General features: G+C 43.3%; 1 protein-coding gene across 2 annotated transcripts in view; it reads left to right on the plus strand.

The window, feature by feature from the left end:
• Nucleotides 1-25,524, plus strand: part of RIN2 (Ras and Rab interactor 2) — a 252,358-nt gene that overhangs the window by 36,099 nt on the left and 190,735 nt on the right. For both annotated transcript variants that reach the window (XM_078371480.1, XM_054255260.2), the window contains exon 2: nucleotides 1,836-1,960. The gene's annotated coding sequence lies outside the window, so the exon portion shown is untranslated. The remainder of the gene's footprint in view (nucleotides 1-1,835; nucleotides 1,961-25,524) is intronic.

The following is a 25,524-nucleotide window of genomic DNA, read 5'->3' on the forward strand; positions in this document are numbered from 1 at the left end:
TGGTCTCAGTTTATAGGTCCCTATCACTCGGGTGAGCCTCTGCACACAGCAAATCAGCTGTAAGGGTAATTTCTGACTTGTTCTCTCATGTAAGCTTTTCCTTTCTTAGAAGATGCAGCCCCACCATATTTATGTTGCAAGAGTGATTTAGTTTCAGGAAAACAGTATCCCTTGCATTGAGTTACTTTTAGTTGTATTCATTTACGTTCCTATTCCTATATAAGTTACAATTGTACTTGGTTTTATAACTATGTAAAAACAAGAACATTGGCCGTTTACCCCTAGCTATTTTATTTGTACATACTTATTTAACACCATGATGTAAACCACTGTAAATAACCTGCAATGGGCCAATGCGTTCTATGAATTATTCTACTCAATATTTAGAGCAGTGCTTTGAAGTATAATAAATGCTATTACAATTACCCTATTTTTTAATATAAGAATCCAGGTTAAGCAATTTACCTGAGCCATTCATCTGGGACTGAAGCCCAAATATGTTCCATCCAGGCCCAAGAGCTGAATCTTCTCAAGTAAGAGGAGGGGGACAGGGAGGATAGTCCAGGCCAGAAAGCTACCATGAATCCAGGTGTGAAGGAAGGGATGCATGTACATCTATCTGTGAGAGTTCCAGGGGAGGAGATGGTGGGGAAGTCAGAGCAGTTACAGAGCCTGACAGAGGAGCTGGGACTATGAGGTATTAGGAAAGCAATGGGGAAAAAAGAATGAGATAACCTTTTCCTACCCACGTCGGGAGCTCGACAGGACATCCTGAGGATGGAGCAACAGGAGAATGGAGCACATGAGAAACATACATTTAAAAAAGAAACATACACACACTCTGTGTGTGTGTGTGTGTGTGTGTGTGTGTGTGTGTGTGTAATTGGATATTGGAATGCACAGAAGCAATCTGAAAAGATATAAATTATAAAAATGCCCACTTCTGCCAAGGATATAGGCATTATTGGTGATGGTCAAAGGGAACTTAAGCTCTGATCTAATATTTGCATATTGCAAGCAAGATGACTGCATTCATGCATGTACTTAGGTAATTTTTAAAAAGATGCTGATTCAAACAGTTAAAAAATAAAATAAAGGATAATATAGAAATTCCTTTCTTTTTTTTTTTTTCATTTTCGAGATGAAGTTTCACTCTACTGCCCAGGCTGAAGTGCAGTGATGTAACCTGCTGACTGCAACTTCCGTCTCTGGGGCTCAAGTGATCTTCCCACCTCAGCCTCCTGAGTAGGTGGGACCACAGGTGTGTGTCACTATGCCTGGCTAGTTGTTGGTATTTTTGGTAGAGAGGGAGTTTCACCATGTTGCCCAGGCTGGTCTTGAACTCCTGAGCTCAAGTGATCCACCCACCTCCGCCTTCCAAAGTGCTGGGATTATAGACGTGAGCCACTGTGCCCAGCAGTATAGGAATCCTATTCAGATGAGTCCCATCCCCAGGATCCTAGACTGGAAGATTTCGGGACCCTTTTTATAGGAAGTGATATGATGCAAGGGGTAAGGGAAAGAAATGAATTGTCACTTAATTGGTGGGGAAGATGGGATGCTTGTTGATTTGTCCCATTCGTGAAAGACCATTGAGAGTTTTTTAAATCTGAGCATTAGCACAGGGATTTAGAAAGCACTCTGGTAAAGAAATCCCCATCCTCAATTTCCTGGTCCAGAGGTGGAGGACCAACCAGGAATGGGAAGGAAAGGCCATCACTGTTCTGATTTAGCAATGTCTCCTCCCAGAGCCAGGCTAGGAAGCAAGTGTGTGGTTGTTCATTGTGTTTTTAAAATACATCCAAAACCCTGATGGTCAGTTTTGTGTTTTGTAGATGGAGACGAGAGATCTGGACTTCTAAACTTCTACCAGAAAAGATAAACGTGCAAGCCCTTCCGAATGCTGGGGAGGTCGGGCTGAACTGCAGGGGGAGAGGAGAAGAGATGCTGGTGTGAAGGGGTATGTAGCAGCGAGACCATAAGCCCAGTGGGCACAACCCCAAGCTCCTCAGTGTGATTGGGAGTATCGTGTGTGATGGTTTTGGTATGTGGCTGTGGAAGAGACTTTGCTCTGACAGAGCGTCAGGGAGGATGTTTCCAGGTGTCTGAGGGACTCTGTTCACGATACCGTGGCAGTAGGGCCACATCAATATCAGGACAAGTTAGGAGTCCACGAGCATGAAGGGAAACCAATCACATTTTCAGAGCACTCATCATAGGCCAGGCATAGCTTTAAGCGCTCTAATGTGTTAACTCGTTCAATTATCACAACACCACCCCGAGGTGGGCACTGCTGTTGCCCCCATCTGAGGGATGACACAACCACCAAGTGCAAAGTAGCTGGCAATAACTGAAAGAGGACATGGCAGCAATGATTCTACTTCTCTTTCTTCAGTTCCCACCACCTTGCTTCCTGTTATCTACTTTTTGTAGATTGTTTTTCATAGTATTATAAATCTTCACATTGAAAGGAAGTTGCATCAATGGGATATCAGTATAGGTAGGTCACTACGGCAGATCATATTTTTCAGCACAGGTCACAGTCACGGCTCCTCCAAAACCCTGCTACTCCTCCATCAAGTGGAGAGGTCTTTTTTTCCTCTCCTTGAATCTGAGCAGGACCAGTGACTGCTTTGACGTCAAGAATGTGGCAGAGTGGTGCCAAGTGACTTCAAAGCCTTGATTAGCAAAGGTGATGGGGCTTCCACCTGGCTCTCTGAATCTCTTAGGATACATGCCCTTGAGACCCAGCCACCATGTTCCTCGGAATTCCAGACTCTGCAGAGAGGCCACATGTAGGTGCTCTGGTTGACAGCCCCACTGATATGGGACTTAGAAGGCTGGCTCCAGCCCCCAGCCTTTGAGCAGGACAACCTGTCCCTGCTGAACCATCCCTGCTGAACCCTGCCCCATAGCAGATTCATGAGCAAAATAAACATTGTTGTTTTCAGTTATCTCATTTAAACCCACCTCAACATTTCTTAAGTGTAAGATATTATTACATTCATTTACAAGTAAGAAAACAGAAGTTGAATGAGATGAACTGACTTACCCAAGGCCACAATGTTATTGAATGTGTTGCTGGAATTTCAATCTAGGGCTGCAGGATTTCAAGCTTGTGAGGTTCACCACTGCCCTTACTAGACATTCTTTCTGGGCTGGGAGCTGGGCCTTAGCTTTGCTGCAGACACAACTGCTCTCAGAGAAGGCAAACTCTTGCAGAGAAAGAGGAACAAGACAGAAAAATGTTAGAGAACTATCTCTGCACAATATATCGCTGCTCTATTTCTTTCTTTCTTTTTTCTTTTTGAGACGGAATTTCCCTCTTCTTACCCAAGCTGGAGTGCAATGGCACGATCTCGGCTCACCACAACCTCTGCCTCCTGGGTTCAGGCAATTCTCCTGCCTCAGCCTCCTAAGTAGCTGAGATTACAGGCACGTGCCACCATGCCCAGCTAATTATTTTTGTATTTTATAGTAGAGATGGGGTTTCACCATGTTGACCAGGATGGTCTCAATCTCTTGACCTCGTGATCCACCCGCCTCGGCCTCTTAAAGTGCTGGGATTACAGGCTTGAGCGACCGTGACCGGCCTGCTCTATTTCTTAATTTGGACCCTGGTTGGATGCCTCCTGTTCTGACTTAAATGTGGAGTTCTCTCAGGAAGTTGTCTGTCTTCCCTCCATGAATTTAGATCCTGTGATATTTGCTCATATAACACAATATGTTTTTTTCCTATCATGTAAAATAACAATCAGTATGTGATTATGTGATCAATGGCCCTATCCCTTGTTTAATTTTGCAAAGGCTGGGGATTGGTCTGTCTTTCCTATTCCTTACCTTTCTTTTTCTAGCAAAGATCCTGACCTGAGCAGAGAGCTAATAAATGCATGCTAAATAAACACAAAAGAGCATTAGATGTGAATTTTCTTGATAGTAATGATGACAGAATAAGGAAGTGCACAGTACCAGGTATAAACACTGAAGTCTTATCATGATGTTGTAGGTTTGTCTTTTGAGGCCAAAGATTTATTTCTCCCTTCCTCTGTCCTTCCTGTCAGATAAAACATCTTTGTGCTTGACTTTCATAAATAAATAACTTCAGTAAAATGCAGTTGTAAACCAAACAATAACAGGAACTGCCACAGGACTCTGAGATACGATATTTCATCAGGCTATTATCCAAGCAAAAAATACTTTGAAGAGGGGAAAAGCCAATATATAACATTGGAGAACTGATGACCATGGCATTTGTTGTCACATTTAATCATCACCACAGCCTTGTAAAGGTGGGATTGTTATTATTCTCATTTTACAGATGGGGAAACTGAGTCCTAAGAGGCTAAGTTCACTTGCCCTGCATCACCCAGTTAGGCAAGGTCAAAGGTGGAATTTGGAGCTGGGCCATGTGACTTCATGGGGCCCTGTCCTGAGCACCCTGTGCTTAGGTGACCTACCTGCTAGGCAGAAATGGCTATCCCTACCAGGTATAGCCAGGCCAGGTGTAGTGGCTCATGTCTATATAGCAAAAAAAAAAAAAAAAAAAAAAAAAAAAAAAGATTTGTATTCCTTTGGGTATATATGCAGTAATGGGATTGCTGGGTCAAATGGTATTTCTGGTTCTAGGTCTTTGAGGAATTGCCACACTGTCTTCCACAATGGTTGAACTAATTTACATTCCCACCAACGGTGTAAAAGTGTGCCTGTTTCTCCACAGCCCCGCCAGCACTGTTGTTTCTTGACTTTCTAATAATCACCATTCTGACTGGGATGAGATGCTATCTCATGGTTTTGGTTTGCATTTCTCTAATGATCAGTGATGTTGAGCTTTTCTTCATATGTTTGTTGGCCACACAAATGTCTTCTTTTGAGACGTGTCTATTCATTTTCTTGACCCACTTTTGAATGGGGTTGTTTGTTTTTCTCATAGATTTGTTTAAGTTTCTTGTAGATTCCAGGTATTAGAATTTTGTCAGATGGATAGATCACAAAAATTTTCTCTTATTCTGTAGGTTGTTCACTCCGATGATAGTTTCTTTTGCTGTGCATAAGCTCTTTAGTTTATTTAGATTCCACTTGTCAATTTTCGCTTTTGTTGCGATTGCTTTTGAGATTTTCATTGTGAAATCCTTGCCTGTGTCTTGAATGGTGTTGCCTAGATTTATTTTCCAGGGCTTTGATAGTTTTGGGTTTTACATTTAGGTTTTTAATACATCTTGAGTTGATTTTGGGTTTTACATTTAAGTCTTTAATTCATCTTGACTTGATTTTTCTACAAGGTATAAGGAAGGGGTCTAGTTTCAATTTTCTGCATATGGCTAGCCAGTTTTCCCCATTTTACCTATTTATTAAATAGGGAATCCTTTCCTCATTGTTTGTTTTTGTCAGGTTTGTCAAAAAATCAGATGTTTGTAGATGTGCGGTGTTATTTCTGAGATCTCTATTCTGTTCCATTCATCTATGTGTCTGTTTTTGTACCAGTATTGTGCTGTTTTGGTTACTGTAGGCTTATCATATAGTTTGAAGTCAGATGGTGTGATGCCTCCAGCTTTGTTCTTTTTGCTTAAGATTATCTTACCTTACCCTTTTCTGGGTCCACATGAATTTTAAAGTAGTGTTTTCAAATTCTGTGAAGAATGTCAATGGTAGTTTAATGGGAATAGCATTTAATCTCTAAATTACTTTGGGCAGCAAGGCCATTTTCACAATATTGATTCTTCCTCTCCTTGAGCATGGGATGTGTTCTCATCTGTTTGTGTCCTCTCTTATTTCCTTGAGCAGTGGTTTGTAGTTCTCCTTGAAGAGGCCCTTCGCTTCTCTTGTTAGCTGCATTCCTAAGTATCTTATTCTCTTTGTAGCAATTGTGAATGAGAGTTCACTCATGATTTGGCTCTCTGTCTGTTGTTGATGTATAGGAATGCTTGTGATTTTTGCACATTGATTTTGTATCCTGAGACTTTGCTGAAGTTGCTTATCAGCTTAAGAAGCTTTTGGACTGAGACAATGTGGTTTTCTAGATACAGAATTATGTCATCTGCAAACAGAGACAGTTTGACATCCTCTCTTCCTATTTAAATTCTCTTTCTCTTGCCTGATTGTCCTGGCCAGAACTTAAAACACTATGTTGAATAGGAGTGGTGAGAGAGGGCATCCTTATCTTGGGCCAGTTTTCAAGGGGAATGCTTCCAGCTTTTGTCCATTCAGTATGATATTGACTATAGGTTTGTCATAAATGGCTCTAATTATTTTGAAGTATGTTTCATCAATACCTAGTTTATTGAGAGTTGTTAACATAAAGGGATGTTGAATTTTATGAAAGTCCTTTTCCTCATCTATTGAGATAATCATGTGGTTTTTATCTTTAGTTCTGTTTATGTGATGAATTACATTTATTGATTTGCATATGTCGAAACAGGCTTGCATCCTGGGGTTGAAGCTGACTTGATCATGGTGAACAAGCTTCTTGATGTGCTGCTGGATTTGGTTTGCCAGTATTTTATTGAGGACTTTTGTATCGATGTTCATCAGAGGTGTTGGCCTGAAGTTTTATTTTTTTTGTTATATCTCTGCCAGGTTTTGGTATCAGGATGATGCTGGCCTCATAAAATGAGTTAGGGAGAAGTCCCTCCTTTTCAGTTGTTTGGAATATTTGGTACCAGCTCCTCTTTGTACCTCTGGTAGAATTCAGCTGTAAATCCATCTGGGCTTTTTGTTGTTTTTGTTTGTAGACTACTTATGTCTGCCTCAATTTCAGAACTTGTTAACGGTTTATTCAGGGATTCAGCTTCTTCCATGTTCAGTCTTGGGAGGGACTTTGTGTCCAGGAATTTACCTATTTCTTCTAGATTTTCTAGTTTGTTTAGGTAGGTACTATTCTTGTCCTCATTTTAAAGATGAGAAAAGTGAAGCACTGAGAAGTTAAGTTACCCGTGTCACCGTATCTGGCACATTCAGCCCTCAATGAGTGTTAGTTACATGTTAAAATGAGACTTCATTTTGGTCAAGAATTGGGATGCAAGTATTTATATGGGCAGGGATGCCTTGAAGCATGATGAGGGAGTGGGGAGTAGGACACAAAGGGCAAAGAGGCCATACAGTCTGTGACCATGAGCAAGTTACCATGGTGGACACCGGGACCCAATCCCACCATCACTGCAACAGACTATGTAGGATCGTCTTGGAAATGGTCCAGCTGTGGGACTCAGAAGTTAGGATATTCTTGGAAGAAGTTATAGAGATCTTTTTTGTTTTCAAGATGGGGTCTCACTCTGTCACACTGGGCTGGAGGGCAGTGACACAACCTTGGCTCACTGCAACCTCCACCTTCTGGGTTCAAACGATTTTCCTATCTCAGCCTCCCCAGTAGCTAGAATTACAGGCACACACTACCACACGCAGCTAATTTTTATATTTTTAGTAGAGATGGGGTTTTGCCATGTCGGCCAGGGTGGTTTCAAACTCCTGACCTTAGGTGACCTGCCCACCTCAGCCTCCCAAAGTGCTGTGATTACAGGTGTGAGCCACCACATGTGGCCCAAGTTATAGGGACTTTTTAAAAGCAATTGTGAGCATCATGGCTATATCCTGTACATTGCTACCCATTTTCCAGGGAAGGAAAGAGGAGAAACCTATTATGCACTATTCCCCCTGGCTTCTGGTACTTCCCCATTGCTCTGGAATCAGCTTTTATATGTGCAACAAGCCATCCCTAAACTCAGTAGGAAAACTGAGCTGCATGTAGTGCCTCACACTTGTAATCCTGTAATCCCAGCACTTGGAAGGTTGAGGTGTGAGGATCTCTTGAGCTCAGAAGTTCAAGATCAGCCTGGGCAGCATGGTGAAACTGCATCTCTACAAAAGATACAAAAATTAGCCAGGCATGGTGGTGTGCACCTGTAGTACTAGCTAACAGGGAAGCTAAGGTGGGAGGAACACGTGGATCCAGGAGCTCGAGGCTGCAGTGAGCCATGATTACACCACTGCACTCCAGCCTGTGCAACTGAGTAAGATCCAATCTCAAAAAAAAAAAAAATAAATAAACAAGAAATTGATAATAAGCATCTGTTTAGCTCATGCAAACAGAGGTTGGCCAGGGTCTGGCTGATCTAGGTTGGGCTCAGCCAGATGATGCTACTTCCTGCACAGGTTCTGCTAGGCTTGGCTTCTCACTGATGTCTGGGTTCAGGCCAGCAACACTTAAGTACATTCTAAGTCCAGGTTGGTGGGTGGTGGCTACCTGAGGAAAGCTCTCCTTGTGACAATGGTGAAGGTGCGTGAGTACAAGTGGAATCCCAAGAGACCTTGTAAAGTGTGGAATTGGCATGCTGACATTTCCGTGTTATTCTATTAGCCCAGCAAGTCACATGGCCAAACCTAAGTCAAGAGGCAGACAAATGTATTCTGCCTTTGCAGGAGGAGTTTCTACTGTTGACTTGGGCTTAAGATGGGTAAGTCAGTCTACCATGCTTCCTCTATCTTCTGCCAAACTGGGCAAGCATGATGTGAAATTTAAGTGTTTACCAGTGCTGATTTTAGTTATCACGCTCAGCAAAATCCCAAAACCTGAATTCTAGTCTAGGTTGTTATTAACGGGAGGTGCGACGATGCTTCACAGACCTAAGGCCCCAGGAGTGTCTTTGCTGTCTCAGACCTGAGCTGGAAAGTGCTGCCTGATCTTGCACGACAGCTTTGTTCACCTTAAAATAGCGAGGTGTTTGGGGCTGGTGAGCTTGTTTCTCCACAGTGACAGCCTCTTACCACCTCAGCAGTTGCCTCAAATGGCTAGACCTGGATTCATCACACTCCAGTTGCCCAAGCTTGTCAGAATGAAGTAAGAGCAGCCAGTAGAATGAATAAATTGCCGGTCATATTGTTGTGTGTGTTCGCCTACGTTTCAGGAGAAGGCTTTGGATTTTGCAAAAATGTCTTTTCTGTGCTTCCCTCAATGCCTTGCCTCTCTCATCTGGCACAGATGCAATTTAGTTGGAAGGAGAGAGGCAAAGATTTTATGTTAGTTGGAATTTGTAGCCATAAATTTACAGGACTTTTTCCAACCTAGCATGGAAAAGACTTGCTGTTTTATGCTCTTTTGTGAGTTATAAGTCATAAAGCATATGCTAGGGGTGGCATCACTGTTGTGTTCTTGGCTGTCTAGAGAAGGTCTGCGGAAGAAACCTAACCCTCAAATGATTAAATGTCTTTCCAGACACTCTAAGTTATTTATACTGTGTCCTTGCATTGGCTAAGCAAGCAAGCAGATGATCCCAGGTCTTCACGCTAGAGTGTTACAGTGCGTTCTAATTAAACTATGAATGAAATCAGATGCCTTACGAATACCGTTAAGGTGCCTGCATGCTGAGTAGCTTGCTTCTGTCTGTATAAATTCACAGGCCACACCTGGAAGTCACAGCCCACCCCTCTCCTCCCTGAGTCTAGTCCCCAGCAGGGGCAGAGAGGCTGCCATGGCCCGGTGAGAGTCAGGTGAAGGGGAGTTGGGTGAAGGAAAGCTGAGAAGAGGATCGTGTGTGGACACGGGGCTGTGGTATGGCCCTGCTTTGACCCCCTGTCTGTGTTGTAGGGCCTGGAGTGACATGAGCTAGGGTCTGCTATGAGCCCATTCCACTCCCCCAAGGCCCTGAATAAGTGATGTCACTCTATTTGCTCAGCAAAATCAGGGACACAGTTTTCTAGAACCCAGGGTGCTTCTCCTCCCCCAGCCCAACAGACAGTGCACCCTGATTGGTGGGCCCTTGTTTGTGTCAGAGATAAAACACTCCACAGGGTTTCTGGTGGTCAGCTGTGGCCCACAGGCCCCCTGGCAAGGGGAGACAGAGCTGCAGAGCCCTCAGGAGCCACGGAGGGCCTGCTGCCCACCACGCAATGCCTACTCAGCTGCTGCTGGCCCCTGCGGGTGGCAATGCTAGTGATGTACAGAATCCTGGGACTAGTGCCAGTGACCCTAGGGATATCCTGGGTGATCCAGGGGTACACTGCTGTGGTGACCTTTATGGTCAGGAGGTGACACACAGTGAGAAGAAGGGCAGAGCTGGCCCAAAGGGATACAGTCCAGGGAAAGGCCAGAGCCATGATGCAGCCAGCACCCCAGGCCAGTGGGGGCCTCTGGTCACCCATGGCACAGGCCAGTCCAGGATTGCTCCAGACCCTCTGCCTAGGGTTCTGAATGAAATGAGCAGGTCTTCCATCAGGACCTAGGTGAGCTTCTGAAAAAAGCATGAAAAAGGAAGCCTCCTGAACTTCCCCTAGTGACTGATGCAAAGCGTGTCCATACACTTCACAGCAGGGAGAGATCAGAGGAAAACGGCAGATGATCTGAATGACAGCCGTGACCATCAGCAACCTGTAGTGCTGCCTGACCAGGACTGTCAGATGGAAACAACACTTTCAGGTGAAGAAGGAAAGGTCGAAGCAGGCCAAGGCAGGAACAAGACAGCCATGAATGTTGGAGTGAGGTGGCTGACCTCCCTGGCCCACACCTGTCCCCGCATCCTGCACCTGCTGGAGGGTGGTAGAGATCACATAAAGGATGGGTACTTGGCAGTGGAGGGGAGCAGGGAAGCAGGATACGGCAGGCCCCTAGCCTCCCGGCCACAAGTCCCTCTGAAGAGTGTGGATGATGACGGTGACTTAGATGCCTTCTTCGATGTCCTGAAGGGGAGACTGGAGAAGCAGACATGCAATCATGGAAAGAAATCAAAAGCATAAAGAACTCACAGCACAAGTCCAAAGTCTGAACAGCGAGCAGGCCTCTCTGCAGGGTGCAAGGGCGCAGCTGGAGAGGGAGCTCCCAAAGCTGCAGCTGAGGCTTCCTGTTCTGCCTGAACTCCACCAAGAGCCCATGATGGAGTCTCATGGGAGTCCACAGAGAGGACGCCTACTGCCTGGACCTCAAGCAGAGACTTCGCAAGGTGCACCATACCTGAACCATGTGTCACACCCGCAACCGCTACAGGAAGATGGCCCAAAACCTGGCCCAGGAATTGAAGAAAGACACTTCCAGTTTTCAGAGGGAGATCCTCTTCCATGAGAGAACAGCCCAGGAAAGCTAGATGGCCGCTGTGATCACTCCAGGTCCTGCAGGAAGAAAATGACCATGACAGGCAGAAGCCAGCTGACCGCAAGGTCAAGTTGTAGCCTTTTCTTAGTGGCCCTTTGGCTCCTACGGCTCCACCACCCACAGCCCACAGGAGTCCAGAAGTGCCAGAGGGGCCAGGCATGGTGGCTCATGCCTGTAATCCCAGCACTTTAGGAGGCCGAGGCAGGTAGATTTCTTGAGGCCAGGAGTTTGAGACCAGCCTGGCCAACATGGCAAAAAACCCATCTCTACTAATAATACAAAAAAAAAAAAAAGCCAGATGTAGTGGTGTGTACCGGTAGTCCCAGCTACTTGGGAGGCTGAGGCATGAGACTCATTTGAGCATGAGAAGCAGAGGCTGCAGTGAGCTGAGAGTGCACCACTGCACTCCACCATGGGCAATAAAGTGAGATTCCATCTCAAAAAAGAAAAGAAAAAAAGAAATGCCGAGAGGACCATGGGCCCCCAGGAGGGAGGCTGGTCACAGTGTGAGGGGTTGGGTCCAGAGCACCTGCAGATTTGATTCTGTTTTCCCTTTACCCAGGTTCGGAATGCCCAGAGCCTCCGCAGACCGTCAGCCGGTGCTGCTCCCTTTAAAGCACTTTTGATCGATCTCTCATTATTTTAGCTACTGTTTATTAGCTGATGCTGAAATTGCTCTTATTGAAATGTGACAGATAGTGTTAAGATTGTAAGGTACAATTTTCAAATAAAGAGTGTTTAATATAAAAAATAAATGCAAAAGGATAAAGTGGAAAGCACCAGGTATATAAACCAATTAGTCGCTTCTTGGTGGTGGTTTATTTTGGGGGCACCCCGAGACAAGGATTTAGATGCAGTAATTTATTTACTGAGTGATTCTAGGAAAGGATGGTGGGGGGGTAGGGAAATGGGAGAGAGAAGGGAAAGAATGAGTGTTTTTTTTTTTTCTTTTTTTTGAGACAGAGTTTCGCTCTTGTTACCCAGGCTGGAGTGCAATGGCACAATCTTGGCTCACTGCAACCTCCGCTTCCTGGGTTCAGGCAATTCTCCTGCCTCAGCCTCCTGAGTGCTGGGACTACAGGCGCGCGCCACCATGCCCAGCTAATTTTTGTATTTTTAGTAGAGACGGGGTTTCACCTTGTTGACCAGGATGGTCTCGATCTCTTGACCTCGTGATCCACCCGCCTCGGCCTCCCAAAGTGCTGGGATTACAGGCATGAACCACCGTGCCTGGCCGAAAATGAGTGTTAAAGATCAGATGCCGCCGTTGGCAATGGGGGCTCAGTGGTGCTGGGAACTCTGTGAGGTGCTGGAGACCTCATCTCTGAGTGGTTTTTTCACAGAGTGAGGGAGCTGGGGTGTTTATCCACAACTTCCTTCCATCATTGGTGAGGACTGCTCCAAAGGGCAGTAACTTCCTGGCACTTCTGGCCACCCATGAGTGATTCAGGTATGCTTCTGTCACCACCAAGTCTTCAGGAAGAGACGCACAGGTACCTGCAGTGGGAAGCCCTTGGCATGGATGGGAACAGTGGATGGGACAAGGGAGGCACCGTTAGCATCCACTGCAGGGTGCGCAAGAGATTTTGAGGCATGGAAGGAACAAAACTTTGTAGCTTTTAGAACTGCGTGCGGAAACTGAATACCTACGAGGTCTTTGGACTGAATGGGGAAAGGAGAACTTTTTTTTTCCTGATTATTTAATTTACTTAAATTTGGGCACAACTATACAATGAACCATTATATAACCACTAAAAAATGAGGACCAGCTGCTGGGCTGATAAGAAACTGTCTTTGTGTTATAGTTTCAAGTAGAAAAAAAAGCACAGTACAAGCAATATTTAGAATATGCTCCTTTAAAAAAAAAAGCTTTATTGGGTGTAATTTACAAACCGTAAAATTTACCTATTTTAAGTGCACCAGTGTAGTTTTTTAGTAAATTTATTCCGCTTTCCAGAAATTTCACACACGTGGAATCACACCAAGTAGTCAGTCTTTCCCGCCTGACTCCTCTCACTCCACATGTTAGGAAAGGCATCCACATTGCAGCGGGTATCACCAGCTTGTTCCCTTCTTACAGCTGCATAGTGTTTCATTGCATGGATTGTCGCATTTTGTTTATCCATTCTGCATCTGGACTGTTTGAAGTTTTATTGTTATAAATCACGCTACTGTGAACATCCACATACAAGTCTTTCTGTAGACACTTCTTTTCACTTCCCTTGAGTAGATGCCTGCGGGTGGAATTTCTGGGTGGTGTGTTAAGTTTGTGCATATTTCTTTCAGCAACTACCCAACTGCTTTCCAAAGAAACTACCATTTTCTGTTCCCATCAACCATGTTCAATGAGGACCAGTGATCTGAGTCCCCACTGACGGTTGGTTTTATCAGTCTTTTTTTCTATTTCAGCCATTCTAAGCAGTAAGGGTTTGGATCACTGCAATTATTTTCTGTAAGTTCAAAATTATTTCCAAATATAAAGTTAAAAAAGCAATTCTAGCTCCGATTACACTGCAGCACACCCGTCAGAATGGCATACGAAGACTTTTTTTTTTTTTTTTGAGACACAGTATCACTCTCTCACCCACGCTGGAGTGCAATGGCGCGATCTCAGCTCACCACAACCTCCGCCTCCCGGGTTCAAGCGATTCTCCTGCCTCAGCCTCCCTAGTAGCTGGGATTACAGGCACACGCCACCATGCCCTGCTAATTTTTTATATTTTTAGTAGAGACGGGGTTTCACCATATTGGCCAGGATGTTCTCCATCTCCTGACCTTGTGATCCACCCGCCTCAGCCTCCCAAAGTGCTGGGATTCCAGGCGTGAGCCACCGCGCCCGGCAGGAAGTGTTTTACAGTGTGGGCTTCCTCACTGAAAGAATCAAAAGGAAGAGCAAGATCAGATTTTAAATCTTTTCCTGGAAATAGTCATTGTCTGGTAACAATGCAGTGGATATTTATTCAGTCAAGACATACTCTCTGGATTACTTGATGTCTGTGAATGGGAAATTGGTGGTTAAAATGTCCAGGGGTTGGGTAAAGAAAGATGTGAGAGTACTCATTATTATCTTTCTTTCTCCACTTACTTCAGAAGTTACTCAGCTTCCTCAGCCTTGTCCCTTTGGGTCTAAGCAAGGGTCATGTGCTTTGGATCCACCTGACAGTACAGGGTTAGACTCAGAATGGAGGAATTGAAGGGAGCTATTCATTCACTACCCCTGCAGCAAGAACACAGGCTGGTTGAAAGGTCAGCGATAGACTTACCACCCCACTCTAATCCACTCCACGGTGGCCTCCCACAGTCAGCCCCATTTGTAGGGGTCACCACTCTCTCATTTGCCCCCAGATCACTACTTCTCTCTGGTTCTCATATAATGAATCAACTGCATGCCTGCAGCTAATTGACTGAGTTCAAACAAATTAATAGGCTAATCAGCCAATAGCAGATGAAATCAAGAAATGTGAGGTGAAAAGAAAGAAGTTCCGATCCATTTGCCGTGTTCTGACTTTAGGCCAGTTGGCTTATACTTCGTGGCTTTCAAGTTTTCAAATATTTAGTGAGTGTCAACTATTCATTCATTCTTTCTTTTATGGGCATCTAATATGTACCAGATACTACGTGAGGCTACCCTTAGTAGTTAACAAAAGGGGCAGAGTACTTCCCCCAAGAGGTTTCTACCCTAGTGGGAGAAATAGATTATAACAATTGGACAAATAAATGCATGGTACATGTCAAGTTATAGTAGGGATTACAGAATGACATAAAACACAATAAAGAGGTAGAGACAGATGGGTGCATTAAAATTCTGGAAGGACGTACTCCAAAGGGTTAACAAAAAGACCTGTAGCTTTTAAAATTTATGTCTCCTAAATGTTGTGTAACAAACATGTATTTTTTTAATAAAAAGTTATTCTAAATGTATACAAAGCACTGGGTTTGAATGTCCACATGATTGTGTCACCTGTTGTATCATAATTTTATTACTAAAAATACTGAAAAAAATTTCAACCGGAAAATAACAGAGTCTTTATTATCTGGGTGTGGCTTCAACATATTTTAGGAATTTTGATATCTGGAAATGTAAATAAATTACAGAAAACTAGACATGTTTATAAAATGCCTTCCAGATGGGTAATTTGAAACGATGAATAATCTCTTCCAGTCTTGGCAAATAGCAAAATGTGCTAAATAGGTCAGAATAGAAAAATAGTAACATTACATGCAAGAAACAGAGAACAGAATATTTGAGCCCAAAATGCTGTTTCTAATGTTGCTTTGTTTTGTTATGTTCTTAATGGCAAATGAAGGGCAAATGTCTGTTTACGAGGTCACACAATAAAATATAAAGTGAAGATTTCAGTCATGTGGTTAGCTTAGCTCACGGACACTATCGAGCTTGAAAAAAATCAGACAAAACTAAATCCTGTTAAGGCCCAACCCAGGCTGCTTGCCTGGGGCTCAGCTCCCCGGGGTATTTGGATCCATGTTTGGTGTGGATGGAAGGTCACGGTGCACACTTGCCCCTTCCTTCCCCTTCTCCCATCCCCCTTCCCAGGGCTTCCTGAAGTCTGACTCTGCCTTGTCACTGATTGGCGTTGCCTTCCAAAACAAGGCAACATGTTTATTTTCTAACATCATCACCGATTATAACAACAATTACAACAACTGGTGTGTCACACAACATCCTATGCCAATTGTTCACCTAAAGCATCCCCCTCTCACACGATTAAAGTCATTCAATCTATGTTCTATAGTAATTTTATATTTTATATTTTGGAGACAGAGTTTTGCCCTTTCACCCAGTGGCACAATCATACCGCACTGCAGCCTGGAACTCCTGGCCTCAAGCATCCTTCCACCTTAGGCTCACAAGTAGCTGGGACTATAGGTGCATGCCATCATTCCCAGCTAATTTTTTTTTTGGAAGAGACATGGTCTTGATATGTTGCCCAGCCTGGTCTTGAACTCCTGGCCTCAAGCGATCCTCCCACGTCAGACTCCCAAAAAGTCTCAGGATTATAGGCGTGAGCCATCATGGCCGGCCCTGGACTTGGCCATCTCTGGTGCTACAATAAACCAAATCCTATCCAAATGTTAACTTCATTTTATGTTTTATAAACGTGGTCATGTAATATTTATCCATTTAAGCACCAACAAAGAAACTCAAATTTATACATGTGCAGCTTATTAACTGGCTCTGAGCACTATGGCTTTCTGCAGTATTTCCAGCAGGTTTCAAAGTGATCAGTCCTAATAACTCTGTGGTTTGCTTTTTGTTTATTTGTTTGCTTTTTCAAGTTGCTTGTTGAGTCTAACAACAATGAATCCAACTTGTGCTTTCTTATTTTGTGCTCCTAGATAATTCATTATTGAGAAATCAAATTATGCTAGTTCACAGAAGGACTGTAATGAGGCAAGAATTCTGTTTGCAAAGGTAAAGTCACTTAAGCAAAAGTTAATATTTGGAAGTCTGATAGTAGCCAATAAAAATTAAAGAAGGTATACATAGGAGGCTTTGAAATTAGGGCAAAAACAATACATTGGCTTCCTTTTTCTTATAACAAAAACCAAGTTCACTGAAAGTAATTTATTTCTTTTTATGGAACTACATTATCCATTATACGAGTGCAGTCTTGCCATCAACAGATTTATTAGGCTTTGTTTTGAAAAGTTGCTTTCCTTTTTTTTCTTTGGACTTTTCAAAAGCAGAAGCCACACTGACATGCTCGGCGTGGTATTTGCTGATGCGTGCTTGTGTGTGGTTTTAATTTTTAGGTTTGTTTCCCCTCAACCTTTTCTTTGAGTTAATGTGAATCACAGCTGTAGTTTTCATTCCTGAGCACTGTGATTCACGGCCATCAGCTTCCTCTGGAGCCCACTATACCACAGAGCCCTGTGGGAAACTGATTAGTCACTGCCGAGCAAGGTACCTTGCATGCCGTGGTCAGCATCAGCTCAAACAACTGTCTTTGGGCAACACTGAAGGTTGCTGTAGTATCTTCCTTTGGGGAAGTAAGAAAGCTTTTCTTTAGGGGTTCTTAGGGTTTGTAGCAATCCATGGATTTATCTTGATAACATACGGACAAACTTGATGTTGACAAAGATAAACGTCTTATTTGGTTAGGAAGCTTTTGGGTCACACTTCCGCCTTCAAGAAACAGATGTTGATCACAGCCCCTTGCCACTGGCATATAAATAATGTTTGCGGATAGCTTGAACCTATAGTGATGCAGCTTTGAAAACTTCGAACAGATTCATTTATCTCAAATATACTCTTATCTAACTTCCTTGAGTCTAACTTTAGAAAATTTCAAGCCAAGGGATTTTTCTTTCTAAAGTCTTGCCTTAACCATAGTCAACTGTTCTCCATAAGTATCCACTTGTAGTTAGCACTGCTGATGAACAGCTTGTGATCACCTCTTCCAAGGGTGTAGAGAGGACCCTACCTCCATTTGATGTCACCTAACCTAAAGGGGCTTTGGCTGCTATGTCTGCGATAAAGAGAACTCCAATCTTCCTGCTCAGAGTAAAGCTCTACATGTTTAAGGAACTGGAGCAGTTTAAGAGCAGGGACAAATGGCTAACCAGTTAAATAGGCCAAACAAGGTGTCAGAAGATCATATCTGGTCTGAGCCTTGGGAAACAATTGTTGCCTTGCTAGATCTCAGGCTTTATTTTTTTTTTTTTGAGACAGAGTGTCGCCCTTTCACCCAGGCTGGAGTGCAGTGGTGTGATCTCGGCTCACTTCAAACTCCGCCTCCCGGGTTCAAGTGATTCTCCTGCCTCAGCCTCTCGAGTAGCTGGGATTACAGTCACCCACCACCATGCCTGGCTAATTTTTGTACTTTTTTTTTTAGCAGAGATGGGGTTTCACCAGGTTGATCAGGCTGGTCTCAAACTCCTGACCTCAGGGGATCCTCCCGCCTCGGTCTCCCAAAGTGCTGGGATTATAGGCATGAGCCACCATGCCTGGCTGGTTTCAGGGTGTTTATATGTCTGTTAGCATGGAGAGTTTGAGGTGGGAATGCAAACAGAAAATGGTGTACCTGTGTAGAAGCTGCACGTGGTTGCCTTGCAATCAGAACTGGGTCGTATAAACAACAAGCCCAATCACATATTTCCTGAACCTATAGGAAGTATAATTCCTTAACCTCTGCACAAAAGACGATTGCCAGCCATAGTCTGTTGAGACAAGAGGACATTGATACAATTCCTGATGCATCTGAATAACTGAAAGATTTAGAAATATAAACTTCAGAATAAATAAAAGTAAAAACTAAAAATAAGACAATATTAAATAGTTCAAGAGAGGAACATCTATCATAATACACTGTGTATTTCAGTGATGAATACAGTGTTGGCATGATTGCAATATAATCATGTAGAGAAACTGGTGACATAGTCATGTAGAGAATGTGGAGACAAGAAATGCGCACATTTGCTAGAGCTGGGATGGGAGTGGAGGTGGTAAAGGGGAGTTCAGTCCTCCTTGCCTTCCATAATGGGGAATCGACAGTCTAAAACTGAGAATTCCAGAAGTTGCAATATATGTGTTATTACTTGGAAGTAAATACCAACTGGGTTGGCCCATTCTGGCTGCTCTAACAAAACACCTTAAACTGAGTCATTTATAAACAATAGAAATGTATTGCACACAGTTCTGGAGCCCAGAAAGTCTGAGTCCAAGGTGCTAGCTGACTTAGTCCCTGGGGAAGGCTCACCTCTGCTTCAAATATGAAGCCTTCTAGCTGTGTCCTTACTTGGCAGACGGGGCAAATAAGCTCCCTCAGGCCTCTTATGAGGGCAGTAATCCCATTCATGAGAGCTTCACTCAAGACCTAATCACCTTCTAAATGCCCTACCTCTTCATACTATTGCATCAGGGATTCTATTTCAATGTATAAATTGGGGGATGAGGGGCATAAATATTTAGATTATAGCACCAACACAGTTAGCTAAAAAGATGAAAGTGGTTGACTCTAAGGAGAGAGAAATGGGGAGAAATGATTTTTATGTGAATCATCCTTATGAATCTATTTGACTTTTTGTATAATTTTGATGAAACTAAAAACTGGCAGGGCGCGGTAGCTCACGCCTGTAATCCCAGCACTTTGGGAGGCTGAGGCGGGTGAGGAGGCTGAGGATCACGAGATCAAGAGATCGAGACCATCCTGGTCAACATGGTGAAACCCTGTCTCTACTACAAATACAAAAAATTAGCTGGGCATGGTGGCATGTGCCTGTAATCCCAGCACTCAGAAGGCTGAGGCAGGAGCACTGCCTGAACCCAGGAGGCGGAGGTTGTGGTGAGCCGAGATCGCGCCATTGCACTCCAGCCTGGGTAACAAGAGCAAAACTCCATCTTAAAAAAAAAAAAAGAAACTGAAAACAGAAAAAGTCATAACGATCTTTAAAATAAAATCAATGAATCAAAAAGAAAGACACGGATGCCCACTGAGGTTCAATAACTTCTCTAGGGCTCACCACTGATGATGGGCAAAGCCAAGATTCCAGCGCTCTCAGTTCAGCTCTAGAGCCTGAGTACTCAATCGCTATTGTATATGGCCTCTCCAAAAAAAAACATTAAATATACTCATCATCATTCATCATTCAAAATAAAAAATGTGAATTAAAATAACAATGATGTGTAGTCATCGCTTAACAATGGGGATACTTTCTGAGAAATGCATCATTTGGCAATTTCGCCATTGTGCAAATATCGTAGAGTGCGTTTATATAAAAATGGTAGAGCCCACTGTACAGGTAGGCTGTATGCTATAGTCTGTTCCTTCTCGGCTACGAGCCTGTACAGCATGTTACTATACTGAATACCATGAGGCGATTGTAACATAAGAATGAGTACTAAACAAAGCTAACGTAGAAAATGTACAGTAAACATATGGTATGAAGGATTTTTTTAATATACACCTGTATAGTGCAGCTCCATTATAATTTCATGGGACCACCACTGTATATACAGTCCATCATTAACTGAAATGTCATTGTGCAATGCATGACTGAGTTATATTGTTCTTTTCAGATGAACAAAAATGTCAACAATTGTTAATGCTCGTGGTTGGCAAGAGTGTGAAGTCATGGGCAACCTCACGGGCATCCTGCATCACAAGTTCTTAAAAGCTGCATGCGCCTTGCCCTGGTAATTCACTTTGCAACACTTAATTTAAGAAAGTCACTGGGCATGGATTAAAAGGTATTTGGAAAAAAGGTTGCAACATTGTTTAAATATCAAAAACAGCAAAAATTAAAAGTTCCCTAAACATTCATCAGTTGGTTAAATGTATTATTGTATGCGTTTCACAGGTGTGAAAGGAACCAGGTAGATACATTTCCGTTAACATGAAAAGATGTCCATGTTATATTATAAAAGGTAAAATGCACATCTCAGGACAGTACGTGCAATGTGATCCCTTCACGTAAAAATGTGTGTGTGCATGTGCACGTGGGCGTACACATAGGGTCTGGAAGGACAGATCTGTAATGGTTGATGAAATTTATTTCTAGGTGGGAAAGGATCAGAAGGTGTCTTCGCTCAGGCTGCTGTAACAAAATACGATAGGCTGGGCTGCTTAAACACCAGAAATGTATGTCTTGTGGTTCTGAAGGCTGAGAAGTCCAATGTCCGGGTGCCAGCATGGTCCGGCTCTGACGAGGGTCTGCTTCCCGGCTTGCAGACCGTCACCTTCTCACACAGCAGAGAGGACAAGAACCAGCGAGCTCTCTGGTATCTCTTCTTGTGAGGGCACTGATTCCATCACAAGCGCTCCACCCTCATGACCTCATCTAAACCTAATTACCTCCCAAAGGTTCCACCTCCAAATAACTTCACAGGGGAGATTAGGGCTTTAACACAGGTATTCTCAAACATTCAGTTCATAGCAAGAGGGGACTCTCCCTTTTACTCATATGCTTTTGTGTTAATATTTACAAAATATTTAATGATTTAAGTCATATATGTATGAAACAAGATCTCACCCAGACTGGAGTGCAGTGGCACAATCATGGCTCACTGTAACCTCGACTGTAATCCTCCCACCTCAACTTCCTGGGTAGCTGGGACCAGGGGTGCATGCCACCACGCCTAGCTAATTCTTTATTTTTGTAGAGATGGGATCTCACTGTGTTGCCTGGACTGAGCTGAAACCCCTGGACTCAAACAATCCTCCTGCCTCAGCCTCCCCAAGTGCTGGGATTACAGACATGAGCCACCCCACCCAGCTGAAAATATACTTTTATTTAAAAAGCAAAACCTTATAGCTGTGAGTGACAGGTGACCAGAAATGACATCTAATCCAAACTTTCCATTTTTATAGTTAACAGAATTTAATGACTTTCTCAAAGTCACATAAATGCAAATGCAAATAAAAACTCAAAATTTCTGGTCTGATGAGTATCAAATTACTGTGATCATATACAATACTAAAATAAAACAATGGCGTTATATGGTTCTCATTAACGTCACAAGGCTCAAACAGGCAACTCAAAACGTGCCTCAACTATTCCAGGCAATTTGTTGCCATTTTCATTCACATCAACACTGGTTTTTACTGCTAATCCCACTGATTTCAACCTTGTTTTGTGACAGAGTCATAAAGACTAGTAAGATCAAGCAGCCAATGTTATGATTGTTTATTTGTTAGGTGAAACCAGAAAACAAAGCCTGATTCTAAATAAAGTCATTTTAAATGGCAAATGAACAGTTTTAAGGAACTCCATCCTAGCCTTTCTCAGTGAGTGAGATTTTAACATTGTAACTTATCACCAAAAAGTAAAGTGATACACTACAGACTTTTAGATTGTCACTTTTCCCCTTATACCCCCTCCAAACAGAGACAAAAAGATCATTATTTATTTTAGGAAGCATGAGAAGTGTGGGTGAGGGTCTGGGCATGTTACCTCTGTCACAGATTTGGAGAGATGTTGGCCAATTGTCAACAGTCTGTTTCTGGTTCCTGTGGTCTAGAGTCCCCCAAGAGCAAGTCAGGGGTCTCCCTGAGCCCGCCCAGCCCCACGTGTGTTTCCACTGGGTTCAAGGCCAGGCTGGTCTTCTAGGGCCAGTGTGGACCATGAACTTGCTGTGGTTAAGTAGGGTTCTCGAACTTTCCCACCTGAGTCCCCTGGAGAGCTGGTGAAAACTCCCTCAGTGTTCCTGATGCAATAGGTCTGGCTGCCTGATAATTTGCATTTATAACTCATTCTCAAGTTCAGCATATGCTGGTAGCCAATTCTGGGGTGGGCTGTGGGGCAAGCAGGCCTAATTTATAGCATTTGCTGACTTCCATGTGGTATAAATCCTCCCGCCAAGCTACCAAGGGTTTCACAACCAGCCTGCAAAATTGCTGCATATTAGTAATTGACTCTTGGGAGCCAGCGTGAGCTGGTGTGAGCTGGCTGCAGGACATTGCTGCAGGTGAGACTGATGCTGCTGATGTAGATGAGCTGTCTGGCATTCTAGGGGAGTTTCATCCACTGGTGATCCTGCCGTTCTAATATATTTCTCCACTCTATTCTTTCTCTATTTCTCAGCTCCATACTCATCTATCCAACTATCGTTTGGTCATTTCCACTTGGGAGACCTACAGGCTCCTCAAATTTAGCTGGTCCAAAGTTCAACTATTTTGTTTTCCTCCCATTATACCTTCTATCTTTCTAGATGTCTTATTTTGGTGAATTGTACCACCATCCACTCAAGTTTCTCAGAGGAAACTCAAATCCTGTATCCCATAAGTAGATCACCCGTATGTGCCCAACCCTTTCCATTCACCTCATGTGTGTACGATGGTTCCCGTACCTGTTGGGCATCCACAATGTCACTCTCCTACTCAGAAGTATTCAATGGGGCTTTGTCGTTCCCTGTAGGGTCAAACCTCAATTTATCTCTACGGCCTAAGGATGATCTGATCTCCCCTGTCCAGCCCCACTTCCCCTTCCACGGGATACTTGAGGCTCCAGCAATAGTTGGCAGTATTGGATTTGAGGCTTCTCCAAAGCACTTGCTTCTTTCTCACTTCTGGGAACCATTCCTCACGCTGCTCTGCCTGGAATCCCTTCCTCTGCCTACTCGTCCTTTGAGGCTCAATTCAGAGGCTGCTTTTTCTGTAACACTCTTCTGGCCTCCCTAATGAAGAACTTTCACTTTCCATTTTCTGTTCCTCTTGCACTTGTCACAGATCTGTTTTAGCAGTGATCTTGTTGGAAGTGTCTGGGTGCAAAGGGCAGACATTTTCATATGTCTGTTATCTCACACTGACTGCCTGGGACATTACAGATGTTCAATCATGTTTGTTAAGTAGAAGAATGGCTGAATGAATTGTGGGCCGTTTCACTCATCTTCCAAGCTTAGGTGGCAAAAGGTAGAAACGAACAGATGAAACCAGGATTAAACCTGGCTCATTCCCCTCCCACTTTTTAGAAGATATTTTCAGACTACCCAGGATTCTGGTCTCCAGAATCTTCTTGGACATGAAGTCCATTCTGATCTGTGTTCCAGCCTTTTAAGATGAACCCAAGTGTATTTGTTTCTAGGTGGCTCACAGGTCTGAGCTTCCTGGGAGACTTGGAGACTAGAAATGGTGCAAGACTGGTCTGGGACAGGTTGATCAGCTCTTCAGCCTGAGACAGTGGGGTGAAAGCTGCCCACATCTGCACAACCGGAGTCGCAGCACTTTTGATTGGGCTTCCTGTGTTTTCTCAGAGCTTATAAATGAAGTTAGTATAGATGGATCCAAAGAATGGCAAGAATTTTCAGAGGCTGGATCAATAGAACAGATGGAAAAGCCCATTATCTGTATGAAGAGACTCAGGAAGTAAGGAGCTCCAAAAGCCAAGAATAGATTCTAAACAGATATCCTGGTTTCATCGTAAACAGTCTCTTGCTCATCTTTCCCTGCTCCCCTCTAAATGCCTTTATTCTATCTGGTATTGGAATTACTTAGAGCACTGGTAAAACCTCTGCTAATGACACCTCTTCTTCTAGGGAGGATTGGTTCTTACTGATGTACACTAATGAAAGCAACACACACACACACACACACACACACACACACACTCTCTTACAAATTCAGATGTTAAAGCACCAAATACATCTATTTGGATGAACATAAAAAAGTTTTAATTATTTATGGTCACTCTTTGTTGCTCATGCTAATATATGCATTATTATGGTTAGTGTTTTAACTTGCAGAGTGCTTTGCATGCATTTATTTAGGATGCTATAATTTCTAAACAATGTGCTCTGTAAAAGAAGGTGACTATTTGCATGAATACGTTTTATTTGGCCTAGCATCTCAGTAAACCAGGATTTAAAAATATATATATTTCTAATAATAAATAATAATCGTGAGAATGGCTAGCATTTATTAATCATTTATTATATTACACACATTGTGCTGAGAAAGTGCTTTCTCATGGACTATTTTATTCAATGCCCATTTTACAGATGAGGAAACTGAAGCAGGGAGTAGCTAAGTAACTGTTCGAAGTCATGCCCTTAGTGATTCCGTGAGGTGGCCCCTTCCTGTTTTCATAGTCATAGAGCCACAGCAAGGAGAGATGGCTGCTTGTTGAAGTTTCTCATCTTATTGTCAAAGCTAACTGGCAGTTAGCGTGGTGAAGAAGCAGAAGCAGTGAACATGTTCATGGCCTGGAATCTGAAGACCGAGTGAAGTTCTCATTTTACTCTTTAGCAGCTGTTTGGCAATCTCTGAGCAAACGTGAGTGAATGGTGGGAACATCTGCTCTGCCTGCTCCTATGCCCACCCAGGGGCTGGTATGTGCATGTGCTGGGTTAACTGTATGAGAGTTATTTGCAAACTGGATCTGAGTGAGATCCTCTTTCAGGATCCTCACCTAGGCTCCCTCCCAATGGCCTTTCCCTTTCCTTCCTGTAAGAATAAGCCTACGGCAGAGAAGAAAGTTTCCCACACAGTTTGCTACCATCCCTTATCAGCAGGAGCCACCTGTGCCCTTGGGTGAACATGAGATAATTTTAGATGGAACATCTTTTTTGAGCTTAGGCATATTTTTAAAGATGATTTAAAATAAAAGTACCTAGTACATCAAGTTATGATTTCATCATTATTATTATTTAGAGTGTTAAGCATATTTGTTTTTAAATAACAGCACAGTATTCTGTGGATATGGCAAAAATTAACGGAAGCAGATGTAGATTTATGGTGTGCCTAGTGACATTCATGTCCTTCAAGCCCTTCTTGTGCCCGGATCTCTCCCAGTTCTGTGAGCAGTTTGCATTAGTAATTTTATATTCTTTCTTCTAAAGGGGGTTTTCAGAATAGAATGAATCTAAAGCCCCCTAAGACCTGGATCCTCCCTGTGTGATATGGACTGTGTTACCATTACAGGAACTTTCTAGAATCTCAACAAGAGAGGTTTTTGTGAGTTCTGGCAGTCAGGGACACACCAGGAGCCAAGGA

The sequence above is a fragment of the Callithrix jacchus genome, chromosome 5 (assembly GCF_049354715.1).
Source record: "Callithrix jacchus isolate 240 chromosome 5, calJac240_pri, whole genome shotgun sequence".
Lineage (NCBI taxonomy): Eukaryota > Metazoa > Chordata > Mammalia > Primates > Cebidae > Callithrix > Callithrix jacchus.